Source organism: Pleurodeles waltl, chromosome 2_1 (genome assembly GCF_031143425.1).
Source record: "Pleurodeles waltl isolate 20211129_DDA chromosome 2_1, aPleWal1.hap1.20221129, whole genome shotgun sequence".
NCBI lineage: Eukaryota > Metazoa > Chordata > Amphibia > Caudata > Salamandridae > Pleurodeles > Pleurodeles waltl.
In genome coordinates this window covers 483,384,354-483,403,408 of record NC_090438.1, presented here as the reverse complement: position 1 = coordinate 483,403,408, position 19,055 = coordinate 483,384,354, and the positions used below count along the sequence as shown (strand labels likewise).

The window sequence follows — 19,055 nt, the reverse complement described above, 5'->3', positions numbered from 1 at the left end:
CCAGAAACTGTCACAGTCCTTATCCATACCAGCTGGCCACAGGTCCTCACAGGCCATTTCTTTCAGTCCCTTTATTCTAGCAACTCATTCCTCTTTGTAGGATCTGCATGACCTTCTAATGACCTTCTAATAAGATTCCTGTCCTTTGGGTCTGAGCGCAAAGCCAAATGGGGCGTTGACATAGTTTTTGTACAGGTGGAGTCAAACCATCCCCAGGCAAACAAATTTCTAGGTCGGGATTCTTGTGTGAGAGCATGCCTTATGTTAGTCATGATTGCCACAAAGGCCGGCAAACCTGCGCCAGGGCCCCATCAGGGTTTAAGCACAGACCTATATATAACTACTATTAAGGACACCAGAGAGGAAGTTTACTTTGTCAATCTTTTCCCATTTTCTTCACCAACACTGGTTTAAACCCCACCCTGGGCCAGGATTTGTGCGCCCCCTCCAACCTTAGGCTACAGGACAGTTTAACATGACCACAGAATTCTGAAATTACCACCTCAAGGTAGGACCCCAATGTGCCTAATGTCTCTGAAGCTAAAATAAAATCAATAGTGGTTTCCCTGCCGGTCCCCCTGTAAGTAGAAGTGAGACAGCCTCATGGATTCAACACCTCGATCAACAAAACTAGATTACATTTTACCAAGCGACTGGTGAGGATATTACTATACTCATTGTGATCAAAATGTACCAAGGTCTCATCTTCATTATCTACCAGTCCACAGACTGGCTTCTCTACTATCGAGCAGTGGTGGACATTAACATCTCCTACCCAAAGGAGCTTCAGGGCCTTAGAATGAGCAATACCATAGACCACAACACTTCCTCAAGCTCTGCCGCCACCCGCAAGGCATTACCATCAAAGCAATTATTGTAGTAATTGATAAGTAGCAGGCCCCAGTCCCTGGCCAAATCACACAAGAGACAGTCAAAATCAGACAAGTCATTGTAAAATGTAGTAACTGCTCATCAAAGGTATTAACAATCAACATGACTAGACCACCTTTGGCTCTTCCAGCATTAGAAGGAAGGACTGGGGAATGATAGGTACAGAACATATCTAGGTAACTAGGCTCTATCTCCCAAGTTTACTGAAGACAGGTCACATGATATTCAGCTATTGGATTAATCTACCCCTGAACACCTAACTGTTTCCTAGTCCTACAATATTCAAGGTCAGGACCTTAAATAACTTGCAGGTACTAACATTCCTGCTAGGAGTTACCAGCACATTGGATGGTCAGGAATCCTAAGTTCCTGGGGCAGATCCAATCAGTCACACCCCTCCAACCCTTCGAAGGGTGATTAGTTATTGCTAAACGGAACCCCAACTAAGCCAGAGGCAACATTCTCGTGACTCGTGTTCCTTAAGGTGTAAATCTACCTGAACTAGAAGTTGCCCGAGGAAAACAATGAGGTTTATAAAGATACCCCATTTGAATGACAGAAATCTGAGAGGCTTTTGCAGGAAAAAGTGGGGATTGCCTTAACAAGTTTGCGGGAGTTCTCAGGTTATTGCAATTGACCACTATCCAGTCACTGGGCATAGTGTTTGGAGAGGGACCTACCCACTCCACTCTTCTTGCCCTTAAAATATGTTCTTTTGGAAAATGGTCATAACCCTTAAATTCCATCAGCCAGTAAAATGCTTTTAAAATCAACTGACCCCTTGTTTCAGTTTGGACCGTTTTGAGTCTGGGAGCATTCACTAGTATCAGGACATAAGGACCCGCTGCCGGGGGAGGTTTAATATTTGACTATCCCTGCTAAGGCTGCCATTGCATGACTCCATGGGTTCCAACCCCATCCTAAGGGCAAGCGCTCCCTCCCAACAAGCAAGTATTTGAGAACTGGACTTCGGTGATGCTGCCTGAGGGGAAGGGGTGGGGCGGAATAGGTACTACTGATTCCTGTACCTGGACGAACGGTGCTCGATTATCATAAGATGTCACTAGCAAGGTCCACATCCCCTTCACTTCTCCACTGGTGGATGGACCAGGTTGGGTAGAACGCCTGCCATTAAGTGAGCTACTAGGATTACTCACAGTGGTAAGAGAAAAAGAGGGCACCGCGATGCCTCTTGGGCTGAATTGGGTGTGACAAAACTAAGTATTTTGGATACATTTTCCTCTATTGAGGCAAGATGGTCAAAAACTGGCTTTAAAAATTGTTTCATTGAATCTTCTGTCTGAGTTCATCGTTCGCCTACCTTAGAGGGATAGAACGGTGGCATGGGAGTGTCATGCTTAACTTTAGACCCGGTAGTGTCTAGGGACCCCTTCTTGCTCAGGGCTCCAGCCCTCTTCTTCTTCACTGGAGGTTTAGAACATAATGAGTTGTCTGCCTGAGTAGGGCCACCTCTATCTTGTCTTGGAGAGAGGGGGCTGATTGAGAAAGTTCCACCTTCATAAGGCCCCGGATTGGTTACCTGGCTGTCAAACAAAAGTAAGTCACTGCAGGAAAGTACCATCTTGCCTGGCATGTTACCCCCATATTTCACTGTATATATGTTGTTTTAGTTGTATGTGTCACTGGGACCCTGCCAGCCAGGGCCCAAGTCCTCATAAGTGTGCCCTGTATGTGTTACCTGTGTTATGACTAACTGTCTCACTGAGGCTCTGCTATCCAGAACCTCAGTGGTTATGCTCTCTCATTTTCTTTCCAAATTGTCACTAACAGGCTAGTGACCAATTTCACCAATTTACATTGGCATACTGGAACACCCTTATAATTCCCTAGTATATGGTACTGAGGTACCCAGGGTATTGGGGTTCCAGGAGATCCCTATGGGCTGCAGCATTTCTTGTGCCACCCATAGGGAGATCTGACAATTCTTACGCAGGCCTGCCAGTGCAGCCTGAGTGAAATAACGTCCACGTTATTTCACAGCCATTTACCACTGCACTTAAGTAACTTATAAGTCACCTATATGTCTAACCTTTACCTGGTAAAGGTTGGGTGCTAAGTTACTTAGTGTGTTGGCACCCTGGCACTAGCCAAGGTGCTCCCACATTGTTCAGGGCAAATTCCCCGGACTTTGTGAGTGCGGGGACACCATTACACGTGTGCACTATACATATGTCACGACATATGTATAGCGTCACAATGGTAACTCCGAACATGGCCATGTAACATGTCTAGGATCATGGAATTGTCACCCCAATGCCATTCTGGCATTGGGGAGACAATTCCATGATCCCCAGAGTCTCTAGCTCAGACCCGGGTACTGCCAAACTACCTTTCCCGGGGTTTCACTGCAGCTGCTGCTGCTGCCAACCCCTCAGACAGGTTTCTGCCCTCCTGGGGTCCAGCCAGGCTTGGCCCAGGAAGGCAGAACAAAGGACTTCCTCAGAGAGAGGGTGTTACACCCTCTCCCTTTGGAAAAAGGTGTCAGGGCTGGGGAGGAGTAGCCTCCCCCAGCCTCTGGAAATGCTTTGATGGGCACAGATGGTGCCCATCTCTGCATAAGCCAGTCTGCACCGGTTCAGGGATCCCTCAGCCCTGCTCTGGCGTGAAACTGGACAAAGGAAAGGGGAGTGACCACTCCCCTGACCTGCACCTCCCGTGGGAGGTGCCCAGAGCTCCTCCAGTGTGCTCCAGACCTCTGCCATCTTGGAAACAAAGGTGCTGCTGGCACACCGGACTGCTCTGAGTGGCCAGTGCCAGCAGGTGACGTCAGAGACTCCTTCTGATAGGCTCCTTCAGGTGTTGCTAGCCTATCCTCTCTCCTAAGTAGCCAAACCTCCTTTTCTGGCTATTTAGGGTCTCTGCTTTGGGGAATTCCTTAGATAACGAATGCAAGAGCTCATCAGAGTTCCTCTGCATCTCTCTCTTCACCTTCTGCCAAGGAATCGACTGCTGACTGCGCTGGAAGCCTGCAAAACTGCAATAAAGTAGCAAAGACGACTACTGCGACCTTGTAACGCTGATCCTGCCGCCTTCTCGACTGTTTTCCTGGTGGTGCATGCTGTGGGGGTAGTCTGCCTCCTCTCTGCACTAGAAGCTGTGAAGAAATCTCCTGTGGGTCGACGGAATCTTCCCCCTGCAACCGCAGGCACCAAAGAACTGCATCACCTGTCCTCTGGGTCTCCTCTCAGCACGACGAGCGAGGTCCCTTGAACTCAGCAACTCTGTCCAAGTGACTCCCACAGTCCAGTGACACTTCAGTCCAAGTTTGGTGGAGGTAAGTCCTTGCCTCCCCACGCTAGACTGCATTGCTGGGAACCGCGTGTTTTACAGCTACTCCGGCTCCTGTGCACTCTCTGAGGATTTCCTTTGTGCACAGCCAAGCCTGGGTCCCCGGCACTCTAACCTGCATTGCACGACCTCCTGAGTTGTCCTCCGGCTTCGTGGGACCCTCTTGTGCAACTTCGGGTGAGCTCTGGTTCACTCCACTTTGTAGTGCCTGTTCCGGCACTTCTGCGGGTGCTGCTTGCTTCTGAGTGGGCTCCTTGTCTTGCTGGACACCCCCTCTGTGTCCTCACGCAATTGGCGACATCCTGGTCCCTCCTGGGCCACAGCAGCATCCAGAAACCCTAACCACAACCCTTGCAGCTAGCAAGGCTTGTTTGCGGTCTTTCTGCACGAAAACACTTCTGTACGACTCTTCACGACGTGGGACATCCATCCTCCAAAGGGGAGTTTCTAGCCCTTGTCGTTCTTGCAGAATCCGGAGCTTCTACCACCTGGTGGCAGCTTCTTTGCAACCACAGCTGGCATTTCCTGGGCATCTGCCCACTCCCGACTTGATTGTGACTCTTGGACTTGGTCCCCTTGTTCCACAGGTACTCTCGTCAGGAAATCCATCGTTGTTGCATTGCTGGTGTTGTTGTTTCTGGCAGAATTCCCCTATCACGACTTCTGTGCTCTTTGGGGAACTTAGGTGCACTTTGCACCCACTTTTCAGGGTCTTGGGGTGGGCTATTTTTCTAACCCTCACTGTTTTCTTACAGTCCCAGCTACCCTCTACAAGGTCACATAGGTTTGGGGTCCATTCGTGGTTCGCATTCCACTTCTAGAGTATATGGTTTGTGTTGCCCCTATCCCTATGTGCCCCCATTGCATTCTATTGTGACTATACATTGTTTGCACTGTTTTCTATTGCTATTACTGCATATTTTGGTATTGTGTACATATATCTTGTGTATATTTGCTATCCTCATACTGAGGGTACTCACTGAGATACTTTGGCATATTGTCATAAAAATAAAGTACCTTTATTTTTAGTATATCTGTGTATTGTGTTTTCTTATGATATTGTGCATATGACACTAGTGGTACTGTAGGAGCTTCACTCGTCTCCTAGTTCTGCCTAAGCTGCCCTGCTAAGCTACCTTTTCTATCAGCCTAAGCTGCTAGACACCCATCTACACTAATAAGGGATACCTGGGCCTGGTGCAAGGTGTAAGTAGCCCTTGGTACTCACTACAAGCCAGTCCAGGCTCCTACAGTCACCCCTTGCTTCCCTCAGTGAAAGGCATCTTTCAGTTAGTTCAGTTTCTTTCAATAAGATACCTGCTGATAGCACTGGAAAGGACTCCGTGCAGGCTATTGTATCCCCCTGTGGTGCCAGTCACAATTTTCCTTTTCCCCATGTTTTCTTGGAGGGACTAATTACAGTGCCAGTCTCAGGGCGAACACAGAGGACAAAGATGGGTGACCCAGCCCAGCCTGTTCCGGGCTGTGACGGGCACAGATGGGCCCGCTCTTGACCCGGTCTTCACCCGGGCACGTGACCGGGAGCGACCCGTGCCGCGCAGGATTAGTGGGTAGTATTTTACTCGCCCTTCCTTTGACTGTGTTGGAGTGTGCTTTTTAGGTGTGATGTGGTGTGGAAAGATTACAGGATCAATCATTCCTAAATTACAGCCAATATAATAATTATGAGTGTACTTCATGTGTTTTGTCTATAACATGGCTCATTTTAAGATGTGTTCTTCCTGCTCAGGCATATTGAATGAGAGGAAGGGTTGGAATAAAGGTTATCGCATTTCTTTCATTGAGCCGGGGTCAATCACATGGCAGGCATGCTAATGGGTGTCAAATAGGAGTAGCTAGAAGTGGCGGCTGCTAGCTGGCTTGCTCTCTGATATCACTGCCAACGTCTTTGCCTCCCCTGTTGTCAGAGGAAAAAAAGGAGCTGCAGGAGCTGAAAGTAAACCACACTCAAAGAGCTCAGCCTACTTTGTGCATTGCCCACTCTTTGCCCTTTCCTCTAAACCTTCAACAGTAAATAGATGGATTTTGAGAAGCTTTGGCTAGGACATCTCTTTGTGGGTCTAAGAGTGTGTTATGCCCTCTTTGTTTCCACTACCACCGACATTTGCTTGAACTGACATGAATAACTGGCACATGAACATTTCAGTCTCATCCCAGGCTACTCAAGGACAAAAACTAAAATACATCGGCAAAGTCAACATGACTCCAGTGCTTTTTTAGAAATGCATTTGTTGGACTTTTTTGCTTATGCAGGGTCATCCCCAATCTTTTTGCCTCCTGCCTCCTAATTTTTTATGACCTGTAGTTGTTGGCTTTTGAACTCTGAGCACTTTACCACTGCTAACCAGTGCTAAAGTGCATATGCTTTCTGTGTAAATTGTACGTGATTGGTTTATCCATGATAGGCATATTTGATTTACTAGTAAGTCCATAGTAAAGTGCACTAGAGGTGCCAGGGCCTGAAAATCAAATGCTACTAGTTGGCCTGCAGCACAGGTTGTGCCACCCACATAAGTAGCTCTGTAATCATGTATCAGACCTACCACTGCAGTGTCTGTGTGTAAAGCTTTACCTGTAAATTCGACTTGGCAAGTGTACCCACTTGCCAGGCCCAAACCTTCCCTTTCCCTACATGTAAGGCACCACTAAGGTAGGCCCTAGGTAGCCCCAAGGGCAGGGTGCAGTGTATGGTTAAGGTAGGACATATAGTAATGTGTTTTATATGTCCTGACAGTAAAATATTGCCAAATTTGTTTTTCACTGTTGCAAGGCCTGTCCCTCTCATAGGTTAACCTGGGGGCTACCTTTAAATCTGATTAAAACGTAGATTCCCTTTGGGAGCGGATGGACTTGTGGAGTTTGGGGTCTCTGAGCTCACAATTTAAAAATACATCTTTTAGGAAAGTTGATTTTGAAATTATGTGTTTGAAAATGGCACTTTTAGAAAGTGAGCATTTTCTTGCTTATACCATTTCTGTGACTCTGCCTGTTTGTGGATTCTCTGTCTGGGTCGGTTTGACAGTTGGGCTGGTTGCACCTCACACTAGACAGTGACACAAAAGGAGCTGGGGTGTAGTCTGCATTTCCTGATGAGCCATCTGTGCAAGGAGGGAGGGCAGGAGTGGTCACTTACACCTGAAAGGGCTGTGCCTGTCCTCACACAATGCAGTCTCCGAACCCCTGGTGAGAGTCTGGGGCCAGGCCTGGGCAAGGTAGGATTTCACATTCAAAAGAGACTTTACTTTGAAGTAGGCCTGCTTCAAAGGAGAAATTGGGTATAAGAAGGGCACCCAAAACCACAGACTTTAGATCCCTTCTGGACATCAAGAGGAACCTCTGCTGGAGAAGAGCTGAACAGCTGAGGAGAAGAGCTGCCCTGCCTGTGACTGTGCTTTGTGGAGCTATCCTGCAGTTGCTGCTTCTGCCAGAGTAAGAGGGCAAAGTCTGGACTTTGTGTGCCTTCCATCTTGTGAAGAAATGTCCAAGGGCTTGATTTAAAGCTTGCCTCCTGTTGTTTGAAGTCTCAGGGACAGCAAAGACTTCTCTCTGCCAGCACCTGGAGTCTCTGAAGAGACTCCTGCTCTGACAAGTGGTGCCCTATCCAGTCCCTGGGCCCTTGAAAGGAATGCTGGTGGAAATCCAAGGAAATCGACTTTGGACAACTTCGGACCGACACCGCTGCTGAATCCGGTGACGCCGCCTGCAACCGACTCCGTGATTTTCGCTGGAACGCGACCACCTTGCAGGCCCGACACCGCTGCAACCCCACGCTGAAGTCTGTGACTCCGAGGAAGTTGCCGCACCACGCTGTGACCGACGCCGCTCAAAGTGCACGGATTCAACGTTTCACAAAGACGGCGCTATCCCCGACTTCGCGCATTGATTTGTTTTCACTCTTCACCTAAGGTACTGTACTTGGGGGTCTACACGACTCTGTGTCTGGCATGGCTGGTGTCGGTTTGTTGGGAACGACTCCGTCATGACGCCGTGTTAACACCTCATCGAAGCATTTTGTGTTTCTAAGCGCTATTTTTTAGTTTAATCTTTAAAAATTCATAACTTGACTTGTATATGTCGGATTTTTGTCATTTCGGTCTTGTTTTGTTTAGATAAATATTTCCTATTTTTCTAAACTGGTGGTGTGTCATTTTGTAGTGTTTTCGTTAAGTTACTGTGTGTGTTGGTACAAATACTTTACACCTAGCACTCTGAAGTTAAGCCTACTGCTCTGCCAAGCTACCAAGGGGGTAAGCAGGGGTTAGCTGAGGGTGATTCTCTTTTACCCTGACTAGAGTGAGGGTCCTTGCTTGAACAGGGGGTACCCTGACTGTAACCAAAGACCCCATTTCTAACAGCATTCATTTGTCATGTTCAGAAATAGTATTGCATTTTGGCCATCAATCTATCATTAGCACCATTAAAAAACACATTGCCACTGGTATGTCTAAAGATATGTTGTTTTCACAGACTTTGCACTGCATGCCACATGCACTCACTCATTACAACACATTCATGCCTTCACTCAGGGATGTAACACAAGACCCTGCAGCCCTTGAGGTGCTGGGGGGGCCCATACCTTCATGAGCGCCCTCAACCTTTCAAGGGGTCCCGATTCAGAGGGTTTCCATTCAGGGCAAAATCAATACATTTCTGTAAGATATGAGGACTCAGATGCCCCTCCTTACATTCTGTAGGGTGTCCCATAATTTTGTCTTGCACTAATGCATTCACTTCCTCGCTATGCAGCCACTCACGCTATCTCATGCAAGAAATTCCCTCATGTTACACTCACCCAGGCCTTAACTTATGCATTTGCCCACCATTTTACCATGCACCGGCTAATGCTACCTCAACTCAACCAAGAGCCTCACTCACAGTAATGCAATCATGCACTTATGCACTCACTCACTGTCTCACTGTTACAGCAGTTGACCCAAACCCCCACTGATTAACTTAATCACATCAACACACATGTTTACTCACTGTGAATCCACTCACTCCAGCTCACACATGAACCTCACTCATGTACTCACCTCGTCACACTCCTGCACTCATTCACTGGCTCAAAGTTATTTTTAAGGAAGCTTGGTCATTAATTCCTATTTTTGGCTACATTAGCACTTTACAGTCTATGGACCTGATTTTGAGTTTGACGGATGGGTTATGCTGTCACAAACATGACTGTTAGACCTGACACCATTGGTGTGGTTTCCCCTGACTTTTTTCCTTCTGACCTCCTGTTCTGTTGACTTCATTTTTGCTGGCTTTAGGATTCTTTGCACTTTATCACTGTTAACCAGTGCTAAAGTGCAGGTCCTCTGTACTCTAAACATGGTGACATTGCCTTATCTACAACTGGCATATGTGATTTACTTGTAGGTCCCCAATAAATTGCATTATATGTACCCAGGGCCTGTAAATTAAATGCTACTAGTAGGTCTGCAGCACTGATTGTGCACCAACTATAATAGCCCTTTAAACATGTCTCAGGCCTACCACTTCAGAGCCTGTGTGTGCAGTTTTAAACTGCCATTTCAACCGAGCAAGTCTTACCACTTGCCGCGCCCAAACCTTCCTTTTTATTACATATATGTTACCCCTAAGGTAGGCCCTAACTAGCGCCAAGGGCAGAGTGCAGTGTATTTAAAAAGTTGGACATGTACTTTTAAGGTTAACTTGTCCCTGTAGTGAAATACTAGTATATTAGTTGTTTACTGCTGCAAGGCCTATCTCTCCTATAGGTTACCATTGAGTTACCATGAAGTAGCCTTTACGTATTAACTCCAAATGGAAAAAGATAGAAACTTGGAATTTGGTGTTGCTGGACTCACAATTTGAAATCACAATTTATGGTGAAGTTGGATTTTGAATTTTGTGTCTGAAAATGCTGCTTTTTGAAAGTTGGCATTTTCTTACTTTAACCATTCTGTGCCTCTGCCTGTCTCTGAATACACATCTGGGGTGAGTGATCGCTGGGCTTTGTGCCATCTCCAGACAGCCACAAACAAAGAGAGCTGGGGTGTGACATTTACATCCTGCAGACCTAATCTGTTAATATTATTCTTTTTCTAAGCAGTCGCGGACCCCCTGAGGAGACTTTGCAGACCCCCTGGGGTTCCAGACCACAGGTCGAGAACCACTGGTATACACTATAGGAGAGTTTGACTCTTTTGTGGATGACAGCTGCTCTGAAGGCAGACAAAGCAATGCAAGTGATGCAGTTACTGTGGGAAAGAGACACTAGCACCGGACTTTCTGGGGTGTAGCAGAACCGATTTCCCTACATTGTTTTAATTTTCAATTTAAACAGAAAGAGGCAAATGCCCGTCCGTTCGCACCATATGCTCACAGAATCTCCCTACCTCCTTACACAACAGTTTCACACCACCTGCTCCCACTATCACCCCCACCGACACAATCGACAACACAACAGCCCCCCACTCCAACCAACTGCAGACCTGGGCGCCTACCAACAACGAAGAAACCGAAACAACCATGAACTCCATCCACTCGGGCTCCTCCACCGACCCCTGCCCCCATCACGTCTTCAACAGGGCCAGCTCAATCATCGCTCCCCAGCTCCGCTCCGTTATCAACAGCTCCTTCGACACAGCCACCTTCCCGGACTCCTGGAAACGCGCCGAAGTAACCTCACTCCTCTAAATTCCAGTCTGGATTCCGCAAGAACCACAGCACTGAGACTGCCCTCATCGCCTGCACTGACGACATCAGGACCAGAGTGGACAAGGGCGAGACCGTCGCCCTCATCCTCCTAGACCTCTCCTAAAGCCTTCGACACTGTCTGCCACCAAATCCTCTGAACACGCCTCTTCAACACAGGAATCTGACACAAGGCCCTGGACTGGCTCACTTCCTTCCTCGCCAAAAGAACCCAGAAAGTTCACCTCCCCCCGTTCCTGTCCCCAGCAACCAAGAACATCTGCGGGGTCCCCCAGGGATCCTCCCTCAGCCCCACCCTCTTCAACATTTACATGGCCACACTTGCCAACATCTTCCGCCCACACGGAATCACCATCATATCGTACGCAGACGACACCCAGCTCGTCATCTCACTCACCAGGAACCCCACCACCGCCAAGACAAACCTCCACGCTGGACTCCTTGCCACCGCCAAATGGATGACAGCAAGCCACCTCAAACTCAACTCCAACAAAACCGAAATCAGCAACTTCGGACCCAACAGGACAGTATGGGATGACTCCTGGTGGCCCAACGCCCTAGGACCACCCCCAACACCCTCCACCCACGCAATCTCGGCATCGTCTCAGACTCCTCTCTCTCCATGACCCAGCAAATCAACTCTATAACTTCCTCATGTTTCAACACCCTCCGCATGCTGCGTAAGACCTTCAAATGGATCCCCATAGAAACCAGGAAAACCATCACCCATGCACTTATCAGCAGCAGACTAGACTACGGAAACGCCCTGTACGCTGGCACCACAGTCAAGCTCCAACAGAAACTCCAGCGGATCCAGAACTCAGCTCATCCTTAACCTCCCACGCCACAAACACATCTCCGCCCAACTCAGACTCCTTCACTGGCTACACATCAGCAAAAGGATCTCCTTCAAAATCCTCATCCACAAATCCCTCCACAACACTGGACCAGTCTACCTCAACGAAAGAGTGAACTTCCACACACCTACTCGTCTTCTCCGTTCACCTGACCTCGCCCTCGCTACAGTCCCCAGCATCCGTCGCTCATCCTCTGGAGGAAGATCCTTCTCCTACCTAGCCTCCAAGACCTGGAACTCCCTCTCCACCAACCTACGCAAGACCCAGGACCTCCTGACCTTCAGAAAACACCTCAAAACATGGCTTTTTCAACAGTAACTCAGCACCCCCCCACACAGCGCCTTGAGACCCTACCCGGTGAGTAGCGCGCTTAATAAATTTGTTGATTGATTGATTGATTACCGGCGAACAACCATCGTAGGTGCAGGCAGTAAAATAGGTCTCAAAAGAATCATGTTTCAAGACAGCAGGCCTGAGGCTCGGTGATTTTTAATAGACATAGAACACCAACCCGCCATACCTCCACCACCTGCTTGGATTTCAGTTTCAGATTTTTATAACTACCAACCTTTCAATCTAGTTCTTTAAGGTAACCTTTTGAATATGTAAACACAAATAAACTATGGATTTCAAGCAATGTTCACGAGTCTTAGAGACTGAGGAATCAACAAATATACGGAAACATGCTATTATATTTCAGATGTCAGGAGCGTGCTGGTACATGGACTTCGGTGGGCATTTCAGTTTACTAGTTACAAATGATTTGCAGTGAAATCAGCTATGCCACATGGTCTGTTGCATAACTTTTGGACAGGTATGCGAAATATTACAATTGATTCAAATGTATCTAGGGATAGTTGATGTTATCAGAATTTTTATACAGCACTATTGCTGTTTAAGTTTTCTTGTGGAACTTTTTGAAGCTTCGACCCATTCGAGGTACATACAGCTTCGCAGAATGATTGAAGCCATGACTTTCTGAAGTAACTGAGTTTGTCAGTGATGTTTGCTGGTTTGGACTATACTATTTTAAACTGTTAATTTTTCCTTATGTTTTTGTGGACGTTAAGTGTAAGTTTAATGTGTAGAGAGCACTGTATGCTCTAATTGGATATAGTCCAAACCATTTTCAATTGCTTAACCGAAATTTTCACCATGGAATGGCAGGCTTCATAAGCACATTTCTATTAAAATAATGAAATTATAACATAATGCAGTTTTCGCCTTTATTTATTTACTTATTTTTTTCATTCATAGAAAGTATTTTCCTCAACAATGTCTTTCCTTCATACAGGCCCTCTATGATAATGGAAAATAATGTTGAGCGTACCCACCATTTCTGACCCATTTGAACATCGTTTATTTAGATGTAAGTTTGCAAGTGTTTGGTGTGTGAAATATGGTACATATGTTTGTGAATATCTACTATCGCAGATCTCTGGCTTAACACCATTTGTATTAAATTTCCTGTCCGTTCCCTTGATACTCCCATTTAACCACCACTTCTACTCATCGATGGTTAACATATGACTGTATAAGTTTTGCAAACTTGGCATACCTTCCACCACTCATTGATGGCACTTCCGCGTGATTCATTTAGTTGTGCTTGTGACTATAGTCTAAACATTGTCAGCAAAAATCATTATTTCTTTACCACATGTATGTCTCACCTATGTACCGAAAAAGTGTTGCAAATCAAAAAGACCCAGGGCCTGAATTATGAAAAGTTAGTCACACCTTTATGTCATTTTTTGACACAAAAGCGGCACAAACTTACAAAATATCATTATATTTTTTACATTTGCGCCGCTTTTGCGTCAAAAATTGACGTAAAGGCGGTGCTAACTTTTCATAAATCAGGCCCCCAGTATCTACCTTAACTTGCCTCTGCTCATGTCTATCACTCCCTCTCTGTTCTCCATTACAGTTCCCATGCTATATTTCAATTGGAGATGTAATTCTTCAGAAAGCATTAATTATTATTAGAACATTGGACTGTTGGGGGCCCCATTGAAAACAATGGAGTGCTCCAGGCTTCTAATGGCCGGTAGAAGTCCAGAGCGCAACATTTTGTTCACAGCTGTTGCTGTGAACAAAGGCCTCACAGAGCCGCAGGGGATTTCAATCCCCCTCAGGCTCCATAAGGCCCTTGCTTTATTTATTAAAACAGTCTGCCCTCTAGTGGCAGAATGCTCTAATAGCCTTATAGCCCTCTGAAACTGGGCTATACCGGCATTAAAGTGCCACTCCCTTGTTAAAGGCCCTCGTCTTCAACTCGGGCCTTCAAGGCTGGAGCGGGCCTTTAATGGCTGGTATAGCCCTCTATGGCAGGCTATAGAGCTATTGTAAATCTAAGACCTTCCTCAAGTAACCAAGGCAGTGGTTCTGCACCCATGGGTTCTCCTGGTGCAGCTAGGTATGCTTGCATTCTTTCATCAGCATATGTCGGCCCAAAGTCACAGTTGTACAACCCCTGAGAAAAGGGTGACTGTAAGAAGCAGTTTTTTTTTTTTTTAATAAAAATAAAAGGCCGTCATTCAGCAAGACCTTCAACCACCGTGCAGGTAATACTTTGCTGTTCTCAAAGGGTGCCCATCCACAAGCACACTGCACTGGGTACTCTGAGTGTAGGTACTAAACCCCAGTATTTTTAGGATGGTGCACCAAGACATTTTCTGAACAACACGCAAAGAGGGAGATTTGGGTTAACCCTCTTCAGCTATTGGTTTGTTTGGTTCAGGCAATTTTGACCATTACTTGTTTAACGTTATTTTCACATTAGATATTAGTCCTCAATAGCACCGTGCAGCTTCACATTTTGCACATGGATTGTAAAATACCCTGTTTCTGGTACTGTAGCTGAATAGCTCCATGAACCATGCCCCGTGCATAGCACCAGTTAATACGCACTGAGCGCACCCAGCTGTATTTTCTTGTGTAGTCAGAACTGGTTCAGGGGTCTACAGGCAATAAGGGGTAACGACTGTGGCTACAACTGTGACAACTGGAGTCTTGTTATCTCCGTTGACCCAGGGCTGTCTTACTATACTGTCGGCCTGATAACTTAACACCAGAGGCAATATTACAGTGCCACAGAAGCTCATCAGGTGTGTGCATCTCTTTTCTACACCCCTGGGCACTGTAGTATTACAGAAGTTGGTGCTGATGCCTTTGCACCCTCTTCTGTAATACAAATAGTGCTGGGACGTATAGAGCGCCAGAGTAGTCTTCAGGAGGCATTCGCTCATTATCATGGGGACCAATGCTAATAAAGGAAACACTTTGCCTCCGAGCCTATGTCCTATTATGGATGTGGGCACAGAAACAAAGAGGTCATCAGTAGCTGCACTGACTTTGTGCCACAAAACGGTGGAATACACTTAATGCGCCCACTGAGGAAAGCCCTGCAAGAGAGAAAAGGGGTCTCCTAGACATCCCCTGCCAGGCAAGTGAAGTCACTCACTGGACACAGGAAGACAAAACGGAGGCGTCAGTCAGCTGAACCATTTTTCACTAATGCACTATACTTGTTTGCACCCCATGCACCTGTTTTAATAGTGTATAGAGACAGTGCACCCATTATGTAATATGGGCCCAAATCACCACGTTTAGCACCTCAGTTAGGGGAGGTTGGGGGAAACGGGGTAGTAAGTAGCGAGCAATAATTAATTATGTCAGCCAGTGCTTTATCTTCTAAAACCATGAAGTACTTTAACCGCAGGACTTCGATAAAAACTACACATAAATATTTGTCAAAATTCTATTAGACAAAATTCTGATCTCTCTCCAGTAGGTCCATTAATCAGCAGAGTTATTTTGACATTTTTATTGCTGCTTGAAGATTGCTTAAGGCAAGGAACTCTGCAGCAGGTGCTTTTATATGTGTACTGTATGTATGAAAACTAACCCCTGATGAAGCAGAAAATGAAGGTCTTACATTTATTAACGCATAAACGTAGTGTGAAATAATCATGTATGACATTAACCGAACTAATAAAGATTGTACGGGGACAAAATGTGCCCTCAGAGTCGTTTGCCAACATTTATACGCGTGCTTTATATAACGTGGTGTATTAGAATTGCACTAATCCGACATAATCATAAACGTGTGCTACGATTTGCTTGTTTGAAATGCTTTAGCTTAGCATTACTTTAGCGGAGGCTTTGGCCTAGTGGCCTGGTCTCACGGTTTAGATGCTCGTATTTTTCCAATGTGCTATTAAACGTGTATTTCTGCTTGAAGCTGTACTTTTCCACAGAAACTGTTCACATGCTTATCTTAAAGTTTCGTGCCAGCCTGGCATATTTTCTCCTTACTTCAAGGTCGACTTGCAGGTGCGGACAATGGAGGCTCTGAAAGTGAGCTAATTGGTAGACAATGTTGCAACTTGCGTACCCATCTCCAAGGATAATGTATGCTTAAGTAAAAGCTTGAGAACTGTCGTTTTTGATTGGACAATTTGAAGCTAACCTATGAACCCTCCAATGGAGACCCTACTGGATTCGAACTGTTGTCTATAAAAACCAGGTGCACGAGAAGAAATTAAGCCATTACCAGCTATTGCCCGACATTGCGTCATTTCGTAGCTATTATGGCCCACTTTGCTGCGACGCCATTTTGAGAGACTTTGATGCTTTCTCTAATCGAGAGAAAGAGACTTTAATGATTCTTGCCCTAGAGACTTTAACTTTGAAATGCCCTTTGCATGAAGTAGTAGTTTTACCTTGCCGCCGTGAGGCAATTGCCCCTTTGTCCCGTCCCATGCTGATCGAGAAACGGTACCCGTGAGACGAAGACTTCCTTGTATGCTGATCGTAATTGGTAAATATGAAAGGAAATTGTAAAATTGCATTGTGTTTCTTTTAGGTAACCAACTGCTGATTTTGATAAGGGCCCTAGCTAGGAGTTTTCTAAATTTATGTTGCTAAATTGTTTTTGCATGAAACCCCCACATGCCGATGCTAATTTGAGGTTAGATGAGGATTCCATATGTTGCACGATGCAATTTGAGATCTTGTTATGCTGACTAAATGTATGCAATTAGTTCATTACAGATTATCGTATTAGTGCTTTGCATTGCCATTATCGAATGCCTTGTGATTCAAATGCTACATAGATTACACTTGTTTCGACGTTATGGACAGCTATTAATGTTCATATATGTTTATCATTTGGTGTTGAGACACATATATATTGTGCTAGCTTTGTTAATATAGGGAAATAAATTCACTAACTTCGCAATAAACTGGTGTGGTTATTCCTGACTGAAAGGTCAGGGTTCGCCAAAATGTATTCTGGATTAATTGTTAAGTGTTATGTTGATCAAGGTATTGCTTATGTACGTTATTGATTATTGATTTGATGCGACTGATCGATTAAGAGTACAGAGAGTTCCCACTTAGTCAAAAGATTCATCGGCCTAAAGAGCGTCCGAACACAGGTAAATTATTACCACGGTTTCGCTCTATCAGTAGATGGTAGCAGAGGATGGTTACGTCTTTTGGGACCCTGTACTCTTAAAGTACATGGTGTTGAAGTAACGAGTACGCATTTTGAGACCCCACTCGAGAAGTTGAATTAGATTTTTCTTGGATAAAACAGATTGACAGAATGATGATGGGCTAGGTCCACCGCGACTTTCCCGGGATCTCGGAGCTTGCGGATGGAGAGAACGGAGGTGTGGAAACAGCGTTGGCGGTACTAGTGAGGGTTTGAGTGAAGTTAGAGTTTTGCGCTTGCACAGCTTATTGCCGCAGGGTGTGTGAAAAGGTTGCGAGGATTTTTTTTCTTTTTAAGGATAGCGGAGGTGCGACTCCGGGTGTAGAAGTAGAGAAGTCGTCGAGCTTCATAGAGATATCGGAGGTGCGGCTCCGAGTGTGAGAGTAGGGAAGTCGTCGAACTTCATGTGCGTGTGGCGCTTTCTGCATAAAAAGGTCCACGTGGTTGTTGTTGTTGAGACGGGCCCTGCGAGGTCAAGAGACTCCGGAGTATGTTGATCCATGTTGTGGTCTGGGCGGTTTAGTAGGTTGATCGGGCGAGGTCAACGAGTCGGTACGTGTGTTAGGGAGTGAAAGAAACTTCGACTTCGGGCTTTGACAAGATTCTAAGTGCACTAGAACAGATCATTGACAAGTTGAGAGTAGGTCTGCGGGTCAGATTTGCTTGCGAATGTGGGGACTGAGAAAGACGGAATAGCAGCCGAGGCTAGTGAAAGGTCCCTAAGGTCCTGAAGCGATTGTGTTACCCTTCCTGTAGTAAACCGACAGATCTGTTTTATTTTTTTGGTAGCTCGCGATACATGCAAGAAGTTGTTACGAGAGGAGCTGAGTGAAGGAAGACTAGCTGCGAGGCTTTGTCAGCCGCAGTGTGTGTGAGTGTGACGTCACTAGGAGCCGCGCTGGGATAGGTTGGTTGGAGAGAAGGGTCGCGCACGGATTGGACGCAGTCCGTGGGGCTCGTTTGGAAGGGGAAAGGCAAGCGAAGAGTATTCCGGGAATTAAAGTCACCTATTGATTACAAATTTTGTGGAATAAAAGCGACCTATTGATTATAAACTTTGTGAAATAAAAGACGAGAAAATGAAATTACTTAAAGCATTTAGGAGTGCGATGAAAGGGGAGTCTTACATCAAAGCGAGCGTAGGAGAGGAGACGCCGCCCGAAGGTACACCAGCTTACATTGTAATGGAGGAAAAAGGGGTAGCTCCGTGTCTATGGCTAAAGCAATGGCACAAATTGACAGAGAAACATGGGAGCGTAGCGTTCCCGATACATGGGACATTTAATGTAAGGATCCTAGAGAATTTGAGATTCACGATGTATGACATGAAGGTACCTCCAAGGCCAGCACAGTTTGAGGCTCTAGCGATTTGGGAATTAATGGCTAGACAGCAACAGAAAAATAAGTTTGAAACAAGGATGAGGAAGGTAGAAAAGACACTAGCGGATGCTAGGTGGGATAATGCGCAGAAGGTGTGGAGGTCAGATGTATTGCAAGGGATAAAATTGTTTCCCGCAATTACTAAGGAAGAAGAGGAGACAGGTAAGAAAGCTACCTGTAAGACAGACAGGAAGTGTTCCAAGGATAGAGGACGAGGAAAAGTTGAGGAGAGAAGAGGAGTTAGAGGATGAGGAGTTAATAATGCAATTGCTGAACGACCGTCCACCACCTTATGCGGAGAATGGACAAGGTCCAAGTACCAGTTCTGCCCCTCCGGCATCGGTACAGAACAGTGAAACCCAGAGTTCAGGAGCGTCATCGGGATCTAAAGACCCGAGTTTACTGTTCACCCCGCA

The 19,055-nt window shown here is 46.0% G+C and overlaps 1 protein-coding gene across 1 annotated transcript in view; it reads right to left on the bottom strand.

The window, feature by feature from the left end:
• The window catches only part of CNGA2 (cyclic nucleotide gated channel subunit alpha 2), a 497,671-nt gene that overhangs the window by 465,748 nt on the left and 12,868 nt on the right, over nucleotides 1–19,055 (bottom strand). The window lies entirely within an intron of this gene.